The sequence below is a fragment of the Mustela nivalis genome (genome assembly GCF_964662115.1).
Source record: "Mustela nivalis genome assembly, chromosome: 1".
NCBI lineage: Eukaryota > Metazoa > Chordata > Mammalia > Carnivora > Mustelidae > Mustela > Mustela nivalis.
The window spans coordinates 170,058,095-170,075,211 of NC_139020.1; the positions used below are offsets into that span (position 1 = coordinate 170,058,095).

The 17,117-nt window shown below is 39.8% G+C and overlaps 1 long non-coding RNA gene across 4 annotated transcripts in view; it reads left to right on the top strand.

Annotated features, from left to right (window-relative positions):
• Nucleotides 1-13,029, top strand: part of LOC309863700 — a 78,609-nt gene extending 65,580 nt beyond the window's left edge. The window contains exons 2-8 of one of the 4 annotated variants that reach the window (XR_014311189.1): nt 1,517-1,618; nt 2,867-3,087; nt 7,976-8,146; nt 10,802-10,993; nt 11,083-11,158; nt 11,728-11,886; nt 12,804-13,029. This is a non-coding gene — a long non-coding RNA (uncharacterized lncRNA). The remainder of the gene's footprint in view (nt 1-1,516; nt 1,619-2,866; nt 3,088-7,975; nt 8,147-10,801; nt 10,994-11,082; nt 11,159-11,727; nt 11,887-12,803) is intronic. The other 3 variants (XR_014311190.1, XR_014311191.1, XR_014311188.1) reach the window with 3 other exon arrangements.
• Nucleotides 13,030-17,117: the final 4,088 nt, after the last annotated feature.

A 17,117-nucleotide genomic window follows, 5' to 3' on the forward strand; every position in this document is an offset into this window, starting at 1 on the left:
TGGCAAATTACTGGGACACTGGTCTCAGCTGGATCTCTTTGGGAAAACAAGCTGAATATTAACATGAGGGTTTTTGAAAGGCTCCCTATGGCACCTTTGCTGAAAAGATATTAAACCAAACAGCTGCTGATATGGAAACCGGCTGTTTGAACTGTAACTCGGTTAGATATGTTAATAGGGGAAGAGTATGATGTCTGACGAATGTGACGCAGGAAATGACTAAACAGATCATGCTTATTACTTTGCAGTATTCCTGAGGCTGGGGAGGTGGTAAGGGTGTTATCGTGTGGCACTAAACAGTAACCCAGGGCATCGACACTTGAAAGGGACCATTTCTTTGTCCTTTCTAGAGTTTCAGGCATTATAAATATTAACTCGTCAAAGATCCTGCTTCATAGCAATCACTGACGGGACAAGTGAAACATTTTGCAACATCTTAAAAAAAAACAATCCTATCAGTGTTGCAGAGCTAGTTTTATTATCCTGCTTTCTAAAAAAGCCGTGAGGCCTCAGTAGCTCTGGCAGAATTTCCATAAAGGTGATAGAATCCTGGCCCTTGAATGACGCAAAAAGATGCATGCATGGATTTTGCAAATTCATGCTTCCACATACATAAATGCTGGATTGAACCCAGGTTTTTAACCGTTTGGATTTTTAAAATAAATACAGATACCTCAGTATGGAATTTCATTTAAAAGTATCAAAAGTTGGGGCGCCTGGTTGGCTCAGTCAGTTAAGTGTCTGCCTTTTGCTCAGGTCATGTTCCCAGGGTCCTGGGAGAGAGCCCTGTGTTAGGCTCCCTGCTCATCGGGGAGACTTTTTCCTCCTTCTCCCTCTGCCACTCCCCCTGCTTGTTCTCTCTCTCTTTCTCAGATAAATAGGTAAAATCTTAAAAAAACAAAAACAAAAACAAAAAACCCACCAAAAAACCAAAAACGAGAAGTTAAGCATATAAAAATGTACTAGGGCTCTGTGCACCATTGATCTTTCATAATATTAGAAAAATGGAAGAAAGTATATTCCCTTACAAATACTCTCATTTTTTAGAAAGATTTTATTTATGTATTAGAGAGCACAAGCAGGGGTAGGGTAGTGGCGGGGAAGAGGGAGATGCAGACTCTCCACTGAGTAGGGAGCCGAACTCAGGGTTCCATCCGAGGACCCTGACATCGTAAGATCATGACCTGAGCCAAAGGCAGATGCTTAACTGACTGAGCTGCCCAAATACTGTCATTTTTTATCAGTAGAAGAATCATCAGTTATGCAAAAATATCTGTAAATACAAAATAAGTAATTTCCAGCATAACCCACGACCATTGATGATAAATGCAAGAAATATTTACTAAGCCAGGGTTAGACAACCTATGGCCCTAGGACCAATCCACCCCCCAGCTGACCTGGGAGCTAAGAGTGTTTTTTATGTTTTTAAAGGGTTGTATAATAAAGCAAAGAAGAATCATCAGCGACTGTTCATAGCTTGGAATGTCTAAAATATTTCCTAATTAATCTTTTGCAGAAAAAGTTTGCCCACCCTTGTAGTAAGCAGTTGCAAATTCTCTTTTGGACCTGCGTTTTCCATCTGAGACCGTGGGGAAGATGAATAAAGCCTTCTGTGCCTGTAAGTAGTTTCTGTACTCCAGGGGCACAGGGCTAGTCAATAACTTAGACTGTGAAAGATGATGGCGTCAGATAAGGACTTAAAAGAAACAGGCCCCAGGGTTGGTGGGGAAGTAGGGAGTGGCTTGTGGGGGGAGGCGGGTGATTCTTAAAATGAACCTTGAAGGTTCTTGGGGGATACAGGAAGGTAGAGTGAAAAGGGGATTGGAAAGACCAGAAGGCAGGGTGATTCACTCTCAGAAGCACTTGGGTGGCTGATGGTGGCCTACCAGACTGGGACGTGAGGTTGGGGTTGCATGACAGAGGTCATGATCAGGAGCTTGTATGGAATCTAGAGTTTCGTTCTCTTAGAGCCCGAAAGGACAATGTATGCTTTGACTTTGGTGTCTGGTACTACTGTATTCTCGTGCGGTCACAGGGAAGTGTTTTATTACAATCGGTGAACAGGGAGGGGGATAGGCCTTCTTGGGCCATGCATCTAGTAAATGAATAGCTTTTGGCTGTAGGTCAATGAATAGCATGAGTATACGCAGTTACGAAGTCACCATTAACAAATAAAGCTGGTAGAGTTTCAACGTACCCATCAGAATTCTTGAAAGCCTATTTTCCAGGCAGTTCAAACAGAGGTGAAGCAGCTCAGGTTGGCGGGGCTGCCAGGAACACCAAGTTCTGAGTTTGCCCCTGACTCAGTGCGTGACGTTCGGCAAACCACTCAACTTCTCACTATCTCAGCTTCCTCGGCAATAAAATGGGGATAACAGACCTTAGCCACCTTACAAGAGTGTGACGAAGAGTAATAAATGTCTGCAAAAAGCTTTCAAGATAAGTGTTCCTAAAAACTGGCGGCGGGGAGGGGGCAGGAGAAGTTCTCTTCCAAGAGTTTAGAGGAAAAATGAGATTTTCAAAATTAAAGTAGGACACTGCGGCTTCTGAGTGCCAAGAGCTTTGTAAAACAGAAAGAACTGTGGATGATACAGAACCTACAGATTGATAAAGGTACCTGTAAGCTACCAGTAGAATTCTGTGACTATATTCTCTCAATTAAAATCAGGAGACAAATTATTTTGGTTTAATGGCGGGAGAGGATACTGAAAATCAGTCAACACCACCCAAGACAAGGTGGCCACATAGAGCTGCTCTGTCTGTACCCCAAAGCTTAGAATGTTCTGCTTGGTTCTCCTGTGTATTGTTCAGTTACAAAGTTGCAAAGAGAAAAAAAATCCCTTTCTCCACTTCCTTTTCTCTTCAGACTTTCATGATCAGTCCTAGAGCGGGACTGTAGAGGCAACGTCTACTGGGACAGAAGGGCTGCCTCATAGCTAACCAGCTGTCATTGGCCCTTAGAGGCTGAGAGACATCCTGAAGTTTCTAAGGAAAGTTGAAGAAAGCCCTGGGATACACCCTACTGTACCTGGAGCAGACCACTGGGGATAGAAGACATGCTCTGCACTGCTCTGGACATTTGGGCTGGTGAAGTATCCCTTCAGATGCTTGCTTTCCCTTACCCCCACCCCCTTTTTTCTTCTCCCTCCCCTCCTTCCTTTTTCTTGTTCTTTCTCTCTCTCTTCCTTTCTTTCTTAAAGAAATCTTTACTTTATAGTTGGCTAAACTGGAGACACAAGACAAAATAGTTCGATTTGCAATTTGCTATCTTGTTGGGAGGACACTAGCTCAAAACCACAGAGCCCTGAGTTTGACCCTAGCACTCTGTGGCTACTGATGACTCATCCTGATAATTATCAGATTGAATCTTCTCTACTGGTTTGGTAATAACAATGAGTGGAAAAAGAACTTCAATCAGATGTTCATGCCTAATAATCGGTCTCCTGATTGCCTTTGCAGACTCATGGTTCTCTTCTTTTTCCTGGTATGTAGAAGACAATATGCTCTTGATGCAACCCTCGGGTGTTGCTTGGTCAAAAAACATAGATACCGCTGTTTTTGGGTCCGTGGAGAATGCTGCTGTTAGAGGTGGGAACCACTAGACACAAGCAACAGTCAGAGGTGGCTGGAATGGGAGGTGCCCCCTGATGAAATCTTGATTTTATGGGGCCTTTCTTTATAACAGGGTTGCTAAATAGGAAAGTTAAGCTGCAACTTAACTGCCAAGATTCTGCCTTGGATTTTGGAGCTCTGGGTCCATGGATGTTCCTTTCCATCCCATCCATTTATTACTTTCATTTCTTTTTTCTCAAAGTAAAGAAAACGGACCTCCATGACTCAATGGCATGCCAAGGTCATCTGAGTCTTCCCAGTGTTCCAAAGGAAGTTATTGATTTGAATTCAGATGCTTAAACAATTAGTCTCTAAGACAGCAGTTTGCAGCTTCCTTCAAGTACTGGTGTGGGTTTGGAGAGGAAATTCGCTTGTTGATTAATTTTTTTAATTTTAATTTTTTTAATTTTTCAATTCCTGGTTATTCGTCTGCTTGTGTGTGGTCTTTTGAGCTTGATACTCTGCTGAATGAATCTCGATGTCAAAGTAAAATGGGAAGAAGACCAAATTTCTGTTCAGTGGAACTATGCATTTTCTGACATGGAATCACTTGCATATCCTTAGTAAAAACCATGTATGGATGGCCCACAATAACACTCAATGATGTATATATGTTATATGAACATAATATATAAAATATACACTTTTATTCTTATATATTTATTTATTTATTTTTAAATTTTTTTAAAGATTTTTATTTATTTGACAGACAGATCACAAGTAGGCAGAGAGGTAGGCAGAGAGAGAGAGGAGGAGGAGGCAGGCTCCCTGCTGAGCCGAGAGCCAGATGTGAGGCTCGATCCCAGGACCCTGGGATCATGAGCTGAGCCGAAGGCAGAGGTTTTAACCACTGAGCCGCCCAGGCGCCCCTTATTCTTATATATTTAAAAATATATTTATATATATATATACTTATATATATAAATATATAAGTATATAAATATAAAGTAAAATATAAGTATGATAAATATAAAGGTATATACATGCACCAAAAAATTATGTTATTCACAGCAACACTAGTCACAATAGTCAAAAGTTAGAGACTACTCACATGTCCATCAACTGTAGAGTGAAAAAATAAACTGTGGTTTGCTTATATGATGGCACGTTGCATAGCCATGGGAAAGAATGAGCTCCTGCTACAAACAACATAGATTAATTTCACAAACAAAATGCTGACCAAAAGAAGTCAGACACAAAAGGACACATACCTATGAATCCATTTATCTGAAGTCTGTAAACAGTCAAAATTAGTCTATGGAGATGTATTCTGATAGAAATCTGAAAAGTGGGTTTCTTTGGGGTGGGGGATAGAGTTCCTAAAGCGAGCTCCTAGAGTTTGGTAGTGGTTACACAAGCATAGAGCTGTATCATAATGATTTGTAAACTTTTCTGTATGTATGGTCTATTTTAATGAAGGTTTATCCTGAAACATGCAGAGTCATTATTATCAGTTTGAGTGTAGTGTTATTTCACTTTTCATCAGAATGAAAGAGATCAGCATTGTGCGAATGCTCTTAAGCTGCAAATGACAGGAGACCCAACTCAAAAGTGGTATAAACCAGGGGGTGGCAAACTTTTCCTACAAAGGAAAAATAGTAAATACTGTAGGTTTTGGGGGTCATGGGACTTCTTGTGAGTACTCATCCCTGTGTTGTAGCAGGAAAGCAGCCACAGAAAATATGTAAACAAAGGAGCAGGGCTGTGTTCTAATAAAACTCAAGAGAACTTGGGGATAGTCTTAGAATTCTGCCATCCACCAACCCTAACCTGTAACATCAAGTCAGGTCATAGCACAGTAGAAAATGGCACATTCAGAAGAAATAGGCTTTATTTGGCATTCTCCTTGCTTGGAGGATTTATGCTTAAAATCCAACTCCATGAAGACAATGATAACATGGAAATTTTGGAAAATGTTTAGCTATTTGCTATATAGCAAGATGGTCAAAGTACCAGATAAAATACTGAAATATTTACATAAAAACAATCAAAGTGGTGAGGGTTTTTATTCATTTTAAATGTTATTTGTTTATTTCTAAACTAAGTAATACACTAACAACATTCACATCTCCGAAAATAAAGGAATGGAAAGAGAAAATCTCTTTCCCAGTTGTTTTTTTCGGAGACAACTGATGACTGCAGTTTCTGGTTTACTTTTACTTTGCAATAGGTCATGGAAATCTTTTCACATCAGTATATAGTTTCCTCATCCTTTTTGACAGCTGCATAATGTTCCATTATAGAGCTGTAGCCCCCAATTCACAGATTTCCTATTGGTAAGCATTTAGATTATTCCTAATCTTTTGCTATTACAGAAGATTATGTATTAAATAACTTAGTACCCACATTATTTCACACATGCTCAAGCACCAAACAGGATAAATCACTGAAAGTGGAATTGCTGCATTAAAATACAGGTCCATTTATGATTTTGTTATATACTCTCAAATTGCCCATGATGGTATTATACTGATTTAAACTTTCAGCAGGAAAATTGGAGTGCCCATTTACCATGCTTGTTTCAACAATGAATTTAATTTCATCTTACCTAATCTGACAGGTAAAAATGATATCTTATTATGAGTGAACTAGAACTTTATTCCGTTTATTTCTTTTTCTACAAACTATCTCTTTTTTATTGAAATACTGATCTTTTTCTTATTAATTTATAGGAATCATTTATCTGTTGTATGAATTGCAATTTTTTTCTAAAGTTTGTTTTTTGTCTTTCAACTTTGCCAATGTTTTGTTGTTGTTCTGCCATACAGAAGTATTTGATTTTATGTATATATCCAATTTTTTATGGACTCTGGCTTTTATTCTGTACTTCAAAGGACCTACCCTAGTCTGAGATTATATTTATTTATTTATTTATTTTTAAAGATTTTATTTATTTATTTGACAGAGAGAGAGATCACAAGTAGGAGGAGAGGCAGGCAGAGAGAGAGGAGGAAGCAGGCTCCCCACTGAGCTGAGAGCCTGATGCAGGGCTCAGTCCCAGGACCCTGAGATCATGACCTGAGCTGAAGGCAGAGGCTTTAACCCACTGAGCCACTCAGGCACCCCCTGATATTATATTTAAAAATTACCGACAATTTATTCTGGCATGCTCAGAATTTTCTTCCCCTTTCTTATTTCTAAAAATGTTAATCCATCTGAATTTATGGCAAAAGGTGAAAGGTTTGAATCCAACTGTAATGTTTTCTCCCCAGAGAGCTGTTCAGTTGCTTGAACAGCATTTATTGAATGGGCATCTCTCTCCACTGATAAGAAATATCATTTTATCTTATACTCAGTTTCTTTTTGTATTTGAGTCAATTTCTGTTCCATTGTTCTATCTATTCATGTAGCATGCCTTTTTTAATGATTGTAGCTTTACATTTTAATATCTAATGCAGTTAGGTTAACCATTGTTTCTCTTTTTCTTTTTTTTTAAAAGATTTTATTTATTTATATGACAGAGAGAAAACGCACACAAGCAGGGGGAGCAGCAGGCAGAGGGAAAGGTAGAAACAGGCTCCCCACTGAGCAGGGAACTGGACAGGGGACTCTATCCCAGGATTCTGGGACCATGACCTGAGCAGAAGGCAGATGCTTAACTCACTGAGCCACCCAGACTCCCCAGTCCTTGTTTTTCTTTTTCAGGATTTTCCTGCATACTTTGGCATGTTTATTTTTCCATATTAATGTTATAATCAGTACATATCATTTTTAAAAATCTAATTTTCAAGTGATATGTATTTTTTGACATTTAGAGATAATTTGGGGAGAATTGACCTCTTTATAAAGTCTCTTTTATCTAAAAACATAAATACCCTTCTATTTGTTCAAGTCTTCTTTTTGACCCTCAGTAGCTTTAAAAATCTTCTTCATGTAGTTCATTTCTCAAGTTTATTCCCAGGAATTAAATCTTTTTTGTTGCTAATACAAATGAGGCCCTTTCTTCCATTTTATTTTCTAACTAATTGTTTCAAGGGCATTTAAAAACCAAAGGAGAAAAAAAATTTATTTTTAGCTAAATAAATGGAATTTTCTAAACCATAATAAGTAACCATAGCAGTTGTAATTTAATTCTGTTCAGAATAGTTGCAAAAGGAAAAAAAAAATCCCAAATTCATACAAGTAGAAGGATATTAGGAATAAATTAAAATATCTTTTTAAAGTTGTTTTTTTGATTCACATTTTAATCTTAAAATAGAATCCATATAATTTTCTCGTTCTCACACATCACTCACTGTTCATCTTTTGCCTGGTAGGGTACACATGTTGTTTTTGCCCAGGGCTTCTCAGGGCGCTCTGCTAATTGCTTACCTCTCCCCAGGGGAAGGCTGGCAGCTCAGCTGTTCTCTTCTTTCTCACCTAGATTTTATGGGACAAATGCTGCTGGGAACTAGAGCTTACAGCTCCTGTGGAGGGGATGGCTGATGCCTCCGGGGCTCCCTCCCCTCCGGGCCGCTACCTGCCCAGTTCCCTTCAACAATAGCCTGGGAAAGCAGTATGTATCCGGGAAATCCCAGCTCTACCGAGAAGAGAGGTGAGAACATTTCCGAGGTCAGCAGGAAAGAAGAAAGAGGGAATTTCTTACAGATCCCTTCCAGATTTGCAACCTGGGAGGATACAGGATGGAGGACTAAGTTGTCTGAGAGGGGAGGCTGGAGCTGGAGTTTTTTTTCCAGGCGGGTTCTGATTTGGGGTGGATTTTGGTTTTGTTTCCTCTCCTCTTTTTTTTTTTTTTTTAAACTGGTGTTTTGTCTTTGATTCTCCTTTAGTCGTTATTCCTGATCCTCCTCTTTCTTGATTGACATCTTTGCCTTCCTCTGTCCCCTTCTCTCCCCAGTTCCCTTAGTTCCCCTCCAACCTGAAAGGGGCAGGGGAGTGTGGAAGAGAAGCCCCAGGCCCAAGATTCCATCTGCTTTCCTTCCTGATCCCAGAGGGGGTCAGGAGAAGAGGGTGGCATCCCCAGCCCCCAGCACTGAGGAAGAACAGGGCTCCTAGGGCCTGAGCTCTGACCCCCACCGACCACTTCCCTTTTTCCCCTGCTCCCAGGACTGGGCCACTTCTAGGTGGGGCAGTGGGTTCCAGCTTGGCTCACACTGAGAATGTAAGAACTACAAACAAAATTTCTATTAAATTAAGTTTTGTGTCTTAAACAAAACAAAACAAAACACAACACCGGGCTGTGTAGCCTTGGGGGAGAGTTTTCCTTTAGTGAGTGGCACATTAGAGTCTTGGTTCTCCTCCTTAGAACTGAGTACGTTGACTGTCTGACTTTGGAATAACCATGAACTGGGCTAGGAGAAGAAAGAGTGGGTGACTTCTTGCCTCTCCTTTCATGCGGGGAAGGGACTGGAGGCCATAGTCTTCTCTTCTTGACAACCAGACAGCCTTTTTACAGGCAAAATCTTTACTGATCACATTGCTTAGGGTTAACTGGTGGCCCCTATATTTACTGGAAGGCAGTCAAAAGGCCTTCTGCATAATAACACTAATAAGAAGTAGAAAGGCTACTGTATTTGGAGTACCATGAGCTGCCTCTGCCCTTTACATGGGTTCCCTTATTTTAATCCTCATGATGACCGTATAAGTCAAATATTAGTGTATTTATTACTCTAATTCACAGATGAGAAAAGTTAGGTTGAGGGAAATCACATAACATTGCAAAAACAGAGTTGGGATTTAAAATTAAGTATCTGACTTTAATGATCATGGTTTTTTTGTTTTGTTTTGTTTTAGATTTTATGTATTTATTTGAGATAGAGAGAGGGGGGAGAAAGAGCACACAAGCGGGGGGTGGGGGATAGACAGGGGAGGGAGGGATAAAGGACGAGGGAGAAGCAGACTCCCCCCTGAACAAGGTTCCAGGCCAGCACTGGGGATCAGGGATCTGGACTGTGACTTGAGCCAGATGCTCAGGGCAGACACTTAATGGACTGAGCCACCCAGGTGCTCTAATGAGTACGCTTTTTATCATCACACTTAGGTCTTATGAAAATGAATGGTAAATCTAAATATTTTGAAATAAGGATGAGCAAAGAGAGTAAAGTATTTCTTTTCTTTTCTTTTTTAAATATTTTATTTATTTATTTGACAGAGAGAGCACAAGCAGGGGGAGCAGCAGGCAGAGGGAAAAGCAGACTCCCTGCCGAGCAGGGAGCCTAATGTGGGGCTCCATCCCAGGATCCCAGGGTCATGAACTGAGCTGAAGGCAGACATTTAACCGGCTGAGCCACCCAGGTACCCCAAGTTTTTCTGTATATTAAATATTTCTTCCTGTAATTTTATGTGTTAATATATTCCTCCTAAAAATGTGAGCTTTACTTAATCCTGACTACGCCCATGTCTTTGAGGGATGTTGTAAAGCCCATTCACAAGCATATAATATTTTTTGCTTTAAGAGACAGATATATTCACGCAGACATTGAAGTATAAGTAACAGCTCAGCCTGCATGTTTATTATACAGTATTCCAAAGTCTATTCTACTTGTGACTATAATTCTGTACTCATGGTTTGTAACATTCTTCCAGAGATGTCAGATGTGTGTATATGCCTGTGTGTGTGAGAGTGTGTGTGTTTATGAATAATATGATTTCCTTGTGGGTGTGAATTTCATCCTCTCTGTGATTCCTGTGCCCTAACCATATTGCTAGGCAACACAAAGCAACACACATCCCACATTCTCCTAATTCCGTTTAATGTTTCACCAGTGGACCTTTGCTTTTATATGCAAGCAGAATCATTCCAGCGGGTTTAGGATTTTGGATTTTTAAATAATCAAGGGCCACTCTGGTCAAACCAAATGACCATAACCATGAGAAACTGGCAGATAAGAGGAAGAGCTGGCATAAGGCAAATACACATATTTGTTTTGTAAGACTTTGGTGATAGTTCATTAGTAAAATTGGATGTGGTTCTTACAGATGACAGCAAGGGGAGAGAGAATACTGGTTTCCTTCCAAAGGACTCCTAGGACTAGAAGGGGAATTGTATATGGAATACTCTTTCTGATATTGGTGATGTTGGACACACATAAATTTGCCAGAGGAAAATCAGGTGCATATCTTCTCTGTCAACACAGAGACCAATAGTTTCATGTCAGGCTCTAGTTTAGTAGAGTACAATGAATGTACTCATGATAATTCCTCATCATAAGTTAAAGTCATTTATAGTCCTCCTGCTCTCTGTTCCCAGGGAAAGGTCAGAGGGAGGCTTCAGTAGGCATGAAGCGTACTGGAATTTGGCCTACAGTGGACAAACACACAGATCTTCATCGCTACAAAAAACATCCCTTGATGTTGCCCCATCCATTCAAACCAAACCTCAGAGAGCCCCAGGAAGAAGAACTCATAGATGTTTACAGTGCTGGTCAGCATTGTTTAAAAGGTAGGATTGCACAGGTCAGAAAGTCCTATGATGGCACTCTGAACTAATACTCAACCTATAAAAGCAAATGTCATATTATAATTCCTTAGTTGCAGGCTTAGGAAAAAGAACAACCAAAATTTTTGCCAGCTGGGAGATGAAAATGACATGGAAAGGAGGCCACTGGTAAGAACAACACATATGGAAAAGTATGGTTATATTCGTTACCGAAGGCTGTGTAGCAGTTTTCCCCCAAACTTTGTAGTTTATTTTTTTAGTTTTTAAAAAAGATTTTATTTATTTATTTGACAGAGAGAGAGTCAGAGGGCACAAGTGGGGGAGGGAGGGAGGGACAGCAGAAGGAGAGGGAGATGGAGACTCCCCCCTGAGCAGGGAGCCTGATGACTTGGTGCTCAATGACCCCGAGATCATGACCTGAGCCAGGCAGATGTTTAACCGACTGAGCCACCCAGGCATCCCCAAACTTAGTAGTTTAAAACAGTAAGAAACATTTATTATTTCACACAGTTTCAGGGCATCTGGAGCCAAAGAGTGCCTCAGCCTATTGGTTCTATCTCATGATCTCTTATGAATCCACAGTTAAGATGACAGCCAAGGCTGCAGTCATTTGAAGGTTTGGGGCTGGAAAATCCACTTTCAAGATGGTTTATTCACATAACTGGCAAGTCAGTGCTGACTGTTGGCCAAAGGATTTACTTGCTCACCATATGGCTTCCTACATGTCCTCACAACAGAGTATCTAGCTTCTCCAGAGTGGACAATCCAAGAGAGAGCCAGAGAGAAGCCACAGCGTCTTTTACAGCTCAGCGCTGGAAGTCATGGCCATACCTTTCTGCAGTATCTGTTGGTTACACAGGTCATCCCCATTCCGTGCCACAGCAGAACACATACAGGTGGAAACACTGGGAAGTGGGAATTTGGGGGGCTATCTTGGAGGGTGGCCACCACAATGATAGAGACATTTCTGTATATACAGGATTGAGAAGAGATTCATGTGTTGGCTGAGTGATTTTTTTTTTTTTTAAAGATTTTATTTATTGTCAGAGGGAGAGAGAGCATAAGCAGGCAGAGTGGCAGGCAAAGGCAGAGAGAGAAGCACGCTCCCCGCTGAGCAAGGAGCCCTATTTCGGGACTCAGTCCCGGGACACTGGGATCGTGACCTGAGCTGAAGGGAGTGGCTTAACTGACTGAGCCACCCAGTTGTCCCTGGCTGAGTGATTGATTGCACTGGACCAATGGTCTCAATGCTAGCTGCGAACAGTTGCCTGTGTCAGAATGACCTGAAGGCACTTCAAATAATATTGGTTTCCATGGCCTCTTCCTCAAATAGTCTGATTAAATCAGGGATGATGCCCAGATTTGAGAATTACTGGATTAGGTGATGTCCCAGGTCAAGCCCAACCTTAACCCTGTTCCCCAAACTTTCCAGATGATAGGTGTTACCCAGGGAGTTTGTTTAAAATACAGATTTCCAGGCCCTACCTCCAGCTTCATGAATCAAAACCCCAAGTGAAAGCCCTAAAAATATGTATTTCTGCTTAATTTTTAAAAAAGTTTAGACCAAGTCATTCAACATGATTGAAAATTCTAAAAGGTATCAAAGAATGTTGTTAAAAAGTGTCTTTCTCAACTTTGTCCTCCCCAAATCCCAGTTCACCTTCCTAGAGAGGGTGATCAGTATTACTTTGTATGTGTGTATTCTTGCAACAATAAATGCACATATATAAATGTGGAGATATATATATATATATATATATATCCACATTTTTTATTTTAAAGATTGTAATTTATTTATTTGTTTATTTGACAGAGAGAGAAAGAGAATGCTCGAGCACAAGCAGGGGAAACAGCAGGCAGAGGGAGAAGCAGGCTCCCCGCTGAGCAGAGAGCCCGATGGATGCATCTCAGGACCCTGGGAGCTGAAGGCAGACGCTCCACCGACTGGCCACTCAGGCGCCCCTAAATGTGTATATTTTTGAAATTTCTAATTCTCTTTTTAAAAACAAATTAAAAATCAAAAGCATATATGGTCAAAAGCCAGTTTGTTCCTGATCCTAATCACTAGCTCTCCTCTTCAGACTCGAACCCTTTTTCCAGTTTCTTATGGTTCCAGAGCCAGGACTCTGTCATTTTAATAAGCGACTGAGGCATTCTTACAGCCCGGTGTGTTTAGGACACTGTAAATCTGTTTTAATATTTTTATAATATATAATAATATAAACTATTATAATAATTTAAATAGCTTATTATAATATAAACTATTATAATAAGTTAAACTTCACTTGGCTCCTTCTCGGTTGTGTAACACTCATTTAGTTGAACTCTACCTTGGATATTACATTTAGTTTCTTTCATTTAGCCATTACTTATAAAGGCCTGTGCTGTGCCTGGCCTGGCCTGGTCAGTGGTGAACAGTGAACCCAGCACACAGAAGCCCACAACAGAGCAAACAGCTACTCTCCGTGCAAGTGCTATGAGAAAGGGCACCCCAGCAGCACATTGGCACTGGAGGTGGGTGAGGCTCCTGGAAGGAAGGGGTTTCCACAATGGGGCAAAAGGGATGATGAGGCAGTGCTAACTGGGCAAATGGAGAAGCAAAGTATTCCTGGCAAAGAGAAAGCAAAAACTCAAAGGTCCAAGTTTTGATCTGGCACATGGCTCTCAGACAACCTCAAAGTAAAGCATCTTGGTGTTGGGTGCAGGAGAGGCTAGAAATGAAACAAGGGAGGTAAACTGAGGTCAAAATAAGAGGGGAGGACCTATAATGGCCCCGAAGTTCAGGAATTAAATTTGGGAATGATATAATCAGTGTAAAAAGTCGATGTTGAGGGCACCTGGCTGGCTCAGTCATTGAGCATGTGACTTTTGATCTCAGGGTCGTGAGTTCAAGCCCCACACTGGGCAAAGAGTTTATATAAAAAAAAAAAAATACTAAAACATTGATTTTGATGCAAAAAAAAAAAAAAAGGATTGGAAAGGATAAGAGTGGAGTTAGGGAGATAGTTTAGGAGGTTGTTGTCAGAGGAGATAGGTGCAGCCTGAATTAGAGAGCCCTTGTAGGGATGGAAAAAACGAGAAACCTTTTGAAGTTATTTGAGAGGTAGATTCATCAAAACTTGGTGATTGATTGACAGGGGATGGAACTGGGTCACTCCCAAATCTCTAGCACAGGCAATTAGGTGTTCTGCACTTCAGTAGGGAACACAGATGGGAAAGCTCTTTGGGAGAAGGCATTTGGGAGAGTGAAGGATGAGTTTGACATTTTGAGTTTGAGGAAGAGAGAGCGAGGAACTAAATGAAAATCTAGCGTCAGACTGAGAAATAAGAGACGGTCGGTGGGGGAACGTGGCAGGACAGGCATCTTCTAATTGGTCTTAAAGCCTTGCCCCTCCACCTCTACCGCTGCTTTGTCCTGCCCCCGACCCTCTCGCATCCCTTCTAGAGCAGGCTGGTTTCACCTTTCTCCACCCCTCGGGGTGGAAGGGGCTAACGGATGGTCCTGCGTCAAAGCTGCTGCTTGCGCAAAATTCGGTAGCCAGCCAATAGTATGCTAGGTTCGGTAAAAAAGATAATACCCTTCCGTTGATTATAAATGGTTACCTGACGGTTCCATGTTTCCCAGCATAGTGCCCAAAGTGGACTCTACCTCTGTTTTCAGTTATTAGTTTATTCTGGGTACCGAGGCTCTATATTGCACGGGCAACCGACGGCAGTGTGGATATACTTGAGACAAGGTAAGCCTGCAGCCATAGTTTTCTTTGCCTTCTGGAGCTCTTAATACTTTTTGCTGGAATTAATAGAGCTTCAGCTAATTAGATGTTTGAAAACGCTCACCTTTGTTTGGTGCTCTGAACAACCAGCCAGAGGCATTGTAGATTGTGAGGGTGACTGAGAAAATAAGATCTTTGCCATTGTGCAGAGAAATCTGAAGAATTTTCTCCATTCTTCAGTTCTTGCTAAATGGCTCATTGTATGCTATCTGTATGGTATGGGTCTAGGACAGATTTCTCTCTGAACTTCACAGCATGGGTGGAAGAGAGTAATTTGGCCTTTCCTTTTTCCTGGCAGTCCGTGCCAGTCCATTTATATGGTATGTTCACAGGAGAGCTGACAAGTGTTGAGAGGTTTTATTTGATATGCATTTTTTTTTTAAGTAGGAAAAAAATCCATAAAAATAGGTACTTTTAAGCCAGTTTTCCTAGTTAGTCTTAAGGTCATAACCCATTCTGTTTTACTAAAAAGTTTCACCTCAAACTGACTAACTACCTATGCTAAATTCTCTGGGCTGTGTTTAATATATATGATGAAACCATGTACTACAGGGACAGTTTTTAATGATACAAATGCAAAAACCACATTATTTTTCTGTGTAACTTGTAAAAGCCATTCCTTCTAAAATGGGGCTGCTTATGCTAATTTGTTATAGTTAGTGAGTTGCAGGCAGCTCTGTGAATTTACTTTTCTTGGCAGTTCTAGAATATCCTGCCATAACACATACTGAAAAACTGTTTGATGGATTATGAAAATCTGGATGTACTAAAGGTACATCTTGTGCAAACCATAAGATAAATACATGATTACATCTTTAAAAATCTGTTATCTCATCAGATTAAGGAAATTGTCATTATAACAACCCAAAGAAAATTAAACTATTTTGAATAGAAGACCTATTTCTACATGCTGTAAATATTATTAATATCCGGTGCTGGCTCAATTTTGCTGGTCTTTCTGAAAATGCTGCCTGCTGGAGATAAACTGTATTCCATCTAGAACCCATCTTACAGATGGGTAGGACTTCATTGCTCTAGTTGATATTCTTAGTAAAGTGTATGTTGTTGGGATTACTGATGCAAAATATATTTTGAAATGTTATTATTACATTGAATGAGGTGAGCCCTTTTCTATTACTCAAGGATGTTGAATTACTGGGCCTGTCTATATAATATTTGCACTGATATATGATTGGTTCATTAATAATAAATGAAAAAAATATATAATTTGGTTTGATAGCTACACATAACCAGCGCCTTTGAAATAGTCTCTAACCTCTAGCACCTTGCATTTCTAACAGATGAAAAGGCATTGGGGGGGGGAAGCAATTCATTTGTTCATTTATTAAAAAAAAACACATGTATATATATATATATATATATATACATATATATGTGTATATATATAAATACTGAGAAGCTATTATGTAAAAGGCACTCTGTTACACTTTCTTGGGGCCTAGGGAATATACTTTGATGAACAGGAGAGATTTGGTTTATATCTTTGTCTATCAGGGAGACAAACAGGAAATGACAAATTTTAAAATTAATTATTTAGTAATTATGGGATGTGTTTCAAAGGATACCAATAGGGTGGGATGAGGGCAGAGAACTGGAACTGGATGGAGAAGCAAGCTTGTTTTAAGGGAGTTTTTAAAGTTTAAGTTGCATTTGGAATGAACTGGAATAAAATCTTAACCGTGTCAATTAAAAAAAAAAGAGAGAGAGAGAGAAGAGTTCTTGTATTTAAAGGTAAAGAAGCCAAAAGATCTGTAAGAGAAATATGGTGTAGTGTGGTAAGAATCTTATACAGACAGGAAAACATCCTTGCATGTGCTAAAAACATCTTACCACTTGAAGGAATGATTTTTAACCTTAGGCTAAAAGTAAGATATTATATTCCACTTTAGAAGAAGAAAAATGGCTAAGAAATGCAGATGGCCAATTAACTTTTTCAGTTAAACTTCGTGCACGTGATAAAATATGTAAAACTTAACATAAAAGATTTCAACATGTTTATATGCTTTTAAATGCTTCAAATTGATTAAAATTCTTCAGTTGCAAGGTTAGGCTCCTGGATTGTCGAATGTTCTCATATATTTCAAGCAAAATGGAATTTTATCGGAAGCTGAAGCATAAGGACAGAGTTATACAAAGAAAGACTAAATTGACTAAGAAAAGTCAGGTATGAGATGAAAATAATTTTTGTCACTTACTCTTCCCATAATGAATTTCAACACAACGTAATTTATTTTAAGTTTCTAGCATAATATGTAGTTTGAGAAAATGTGTCATTAGAGAGACATATTATGTCATTATATTACAGACATATTATATGTCATTAGAGAGTCATA